Source organism: Temnothorax americanus, unplaced genomic scaffold (assembly GCF_048541705.1).
Source record: "Temnothorax americanus isolate GAGA-0224 unplaced genomic scaffold, ASM4854170v1 Scaffold65, whole genome shotgun sequence".
NCBI classification, from domain to species: Eukaryota; Metazoa; Arthropoda; class Insecta; order Hymenoptera; family Formicidae; genus Temnothorax; species Temnothorax americanus.
The window spans coordinates 287384-292061 of NW_027509787.1; the positions used below are offsets into that span (position 1 = coordinate 287384).

At 39.0% G+C, this 4678-nt stretch overlaps 1 long non-coding RNA gene across 1 annotated transcript; it reads right to left on the minus strand.

Annotated features, from left to right (window-relative positions):
* Positions 1 to 241: 241 nt before the first annotated feature.
* On the minus strand, positions 242 to 2213 carry LOC143905652 (uncharacterized). The gene is made up of 2 exons (XR_013259277.1): positions 1795 to 2213; positions 242 to 1548 (listed from the first exon to the last, which is right to left on the minus strand). It is a non-coding gene; the product is annotated as an uncharacterized LOC143905652 (long non-coding RNA).
* Between the last annotated feature and the right edge of the window lie 2465 nt (positions 2214 to 4678).

Sequence of the window (4678 nt, forward strand, 5' to 3'; positions counted from 1 at the left end):
GATGATGATATAAAACAAGTCAAGAAACAAAAAATTATGAAAATTTTATGGAGAAAGGAAAACCTGTGAGCAAGATGATTTTTGTGATAAAATAAATAATTTGCATTTAATTGTGTATAGATACATTAAATATTAATAATAAGATTTAATATTAATGTTTTAAGAGATTGTGCAATATTAATTTTGGTAATAAAATATATGTTTACTGGTATATAATAATATTAATAATAATAATATTAAAGAAATTTTGTACTGTTTATTTTATATTCACACAATAAATACATATTAGCATTACATTTCACAATATGACACGTGTGTAATCAATCGATCAAATGTTTACGTGTAGATAAAGTCTTGATTTTGTCCTCTCGTTATATAATCATGCTGTCAATTGACCATTCCATTTGGAGTCATAAAATAATTGCAAAGAGAGTCCCTAATGTGCGTCGCAAATGCTGCACCATTTTCGTTATTTTCAATCATTTCATCATTGTTTTCAAATTGTAAAATATTACCTTCTTTATTTCTTAAGAAATTGTGCAAACATACAGTTGCCAAAATATATTTATTGATATTTTTAGGAATCGCAGCGATCGGTCTGTTATATATACCCCACTTTTTTGCCAAAATCCCAAATGTATTTTCTATTATACGCCGGGCTCGCGAAAGTCTATAATTAATTAAATATGTTTTTGCGTTCTCCCAAATACCGTCCAGCATATGGCCGCATCAAATGCTTTCTAATGGAAAATGCTTTATCCCCAATAAAAAAATAAGGCACTTGTATATCGGTTCCGCTTAAGCAACTGGTTCCTTCTGGAATATCCAGCATCTCATTCGTCACATTCAAGTCGCTGTTCCCATAAATTCCCGCATCACTGTTCATCCCCATTGACCCAATATCCACCAAAGTAAATTGATAGTTGTGATCACACACAGCCAAAAGTACGATGCTGTATCGTTTGTGATAATTGAAGTACAGCGTACCAGAATTAGGGGGGCATTGAGTATTGACATGTTTTCCATCAATTGCCCCCAAACAATGTGGAAAATTGAATAATGTCCAAAAACCCTCAACAATTTGTAAATATTCTTCTCTTGAAGGAGCTCGTAGATAGATAGGACCAAGAAGTCTTCCAAATACGTCACACGTCTCTTTAATTATTTTATGTACTGTTGATAAACCAACACGATAGGCAAAAGCAACTGCTGGAACTTTGTCTCCGAACATATACCGCAGTGTAACAGCAACTCTTTGCTCTGGTTTAAGTGCCCGTGGACTTCGTTTCATTAAACTTGGATTAACAATGTCCATTAAGTGCTGGAATGTTGGCAGTGTCATACGTGTATAATTGTGGAACATTTGCTCATCTGTTTTTATCTCCTGAAAAAGATTGTAAAACGCTCCTTGCTGTCTTCTCCTTGTGTTAATTGGTCGTACCCAGAAACGCCGACGGCGACGATGACGTTTACGGTTTCTACGACGTGGCACCAAAAATGCTCCCATGTTGACCAGAGCAATTAACAACAAATCGAAATCATCCATTTCTGTGAAAAGACAAATGTAATACAATCCAATGCAGTCTTCTCGAATTAAAATCACATTCAGAATTGTATGAACTAATTGCAAAAACGTTAAAGAATGGCCAAACAGCGCAAACATCAAATATCAAAATGAGTGAAAAATATTCAATGATACATAAAAAATAATAAAATATTATTCGAGAAAATTAACCAAATCAAGAGAATGTTTTAATAATGAATTTTTACACCTAAACTGTATATAAAACTTACCGAAAATTATGAGATGATGCGTTTATTTTGCAATAAATTACAATTTCTGGTGATCGCCTCGGACTCGACGACGTCTCGCTATTCGTCTTCGGATCTTGCGCCGATTTGGCTTTCAACGCGTCTTGATTCGAGTTTGCTTGCGTCTTGTTAGTCGCAGAGCTCTGAGCCTTCAGAGTAGAAAGCAATTTGGATACTTCGGCACTGATATCAATTTTGCTCAGTTCACCTAATTTGTTCACAAAATCAAATTAACCTTAAAACACTATGTTTACGAAACTGAGACAATTCTAAAAGGACCGACTACAATGAGAATGTATGTGCCTATGCCCGTGGCTATGCATTATGTATTTTTATGTAGATTGGAAATCCAGAAGCCATAGGCAGAATACAGAAACCATAGCGCATGCGCTATGATATCTGCCATTCTGCCATAGGCAGATAAAGTAATACCACAGCGCATGCGCTATGACTTCTACATTCTGCCTATGGCTTCTGTAATTTTATGTGCTTCCACCTTAATACGTTAATAATATTTAAAGATACGGCGGGCAACGAGCTACCGGCGCGCTCGTGCAGACAACTTTAAAGGGGGTGCCAAACCAATTTTCCAGCCAGTACAAGTAGCCAGACTTATTTTTTTATAATGTTATATATTTAAACTACCATCTTGACAAGTTACAGTTCTAATCAAATAATTCTACAAATCGACTTTTTACAACAACTTTGGGAGGATGCCAGACTCATTTTCCAGTGTCAGTTGCATGCCAGACTCTTTTAAAACATTTTTTTATACAAAAAACAAAAAATATATAAAACTCAGCACTAATCAAATTCTTCCAACATAAGTGTTTTTTCGACAAGATTAAAAGCGCTGCAACGCCCATTCCAGCGAGACAGCGCAGCCAGACTCTGCATTTCATCAACAACACTATTAAAACAAGAGAAATTACTTTGTTCCAAGACTAATCAAATCGCTGACACTTTTATGTCGCTACCTCCCAGGCTAGACGACCAGAGAGTGTCTCGCTAGATTCGCTCGATAGCGGAATCGATGCGGCACCCCCTTCCGTAAGGGCGAGCCAACGAATCAAGAGCGAGCTTGCATCATTCGGGGGCGCGCAACGGTCCCTCGGTGGCGTAGCGACTTCTTCAATTTGTCCCTGGGCAGCAGACTGGACTTCGTTCTGGCCGGTGTGCCTCCGGTTGCCCTCGGGGCGGTGATCAGTCACCCCGCGGGCCGGTATTTCGTGGAGGCAGATTACTGAGGCCGGGTTTTCCTCGGTACTTGGGGCCCCGCTATCGGCGGCCTTGTCCATCGCTGCCTCATTCGCCGCACGCCTGCCGCGTTGCTCTCGCCGCCCGTGATCGCCCTCGAAGATTCGCCGTGGTATGGGTGAGGCGCCGCGCGCATTACAATTTACACATGAAAATAAAAGAATAGTCAAAACGCGGAAATGATATAAAATGTTGGCCTCTGGAGATCTCGTCGTCGCTTCCCTGGTTCGTCCCTGAGCGCAAATTTCCGCAGCTTGTGACGGCGGCGGGGCGCTGCCACGAAGCGGCGGGCCGCAACGTCGCAATAGGCACCTATATACAGGCATTATACTAATTATAATTGTGTGTGTGTGTATTCAGCAGAAAGCTGCTTTGCAACTGCAGTTGTAAAATTCGTGAATTTGATTGGTGTATTACTCTTAGTTTCGGCCAAAATTAAAAGCATACACCAATCACATTCACAAATTTTACAACAATTGCAAAGTAGTTTTCTCTGCTGAACCAGAAAGAAACCTGAGAGAGGTTATCCCGGCATTTTTCGTCAATTTTTCTGTGTCGCTTTTTCCGACGCGCCGCCTGAGAAAGTGCACATCAACTCGGATCAACTAAGTCGTTTCGCTCGGTAACCGCACATGGTTTGCGTTAAAGAAACAAAGAATTACATGCTCGCGTGATTATGGTTTTAAAATAATCCTGAGACATTGTACTTTAAGAAAGTACCACGACTCGAATTTAGTGCTAGCTACAAAGGGTTGAAATTAATTAATTAACTCATGGAGCGCGCGCGCCGCGCTCTAAAGTTCGTTACAGAATCGTCAAAGAATTAGGTGCTCACGTGATTATGGTCTTAAAATAATCTTGAGACATTGTACTTTAAGAAAGTACCACGACTCGAATTTAGTGCTAGTTGTATAGCGTTGAAATTAATTAGTTTATCCCCGAAGCGCGCGCTCCATTGATTAATTAATTAATTTCAACACTAAGCAGCTAACACTAAATTCGAATCGTGTAATTCTTTTAAGGTAGTCGTCTCGTCAGGGCATGTATTAGATAAAGTTTTCGATTTTGGATTTTATATCAAATTATATGATCAGCTTTGCAGTCGATTTTTTCTGTGGCTCTTTACCGACTATTTACTCTAGAAAATCGACCTCGAAAATCACAAATTTTGCATTACTTCATACAGACGGCACGAAAAAAAGGCTCTATCACGGTTTCAATCACATATTTTCGCATTTTTTGATTAGATGAAGTGAGAAAAAATATTGTTTTTGTACATTAGATTTCGAAGAATCCGATGCAACCATAAAATATATAGTTTACCGGAGATTTCGCTGCTAATTTTTTAGTTTATTTTAGTGAAAATGCGGTAATCGAGCAAACATTTTTTGGTCAAGGTGAAGTTGGGAAGACTTGGCATCGCCGCTGGCTAATCACTGTAGTTGCAGGTTATGAGGCTCGTCTTTCTTAGCCGAATTGGATAGTGATTGACACCCCTGTCATGCGTTTTGAAACCCTTTCTCAGTAATTGTCAAAATTTAATCGAAAAGGAGATGTAAACTCACTTGTAACCTTTCTCGACGACTCGCATGATCAGCTGATCAAGACG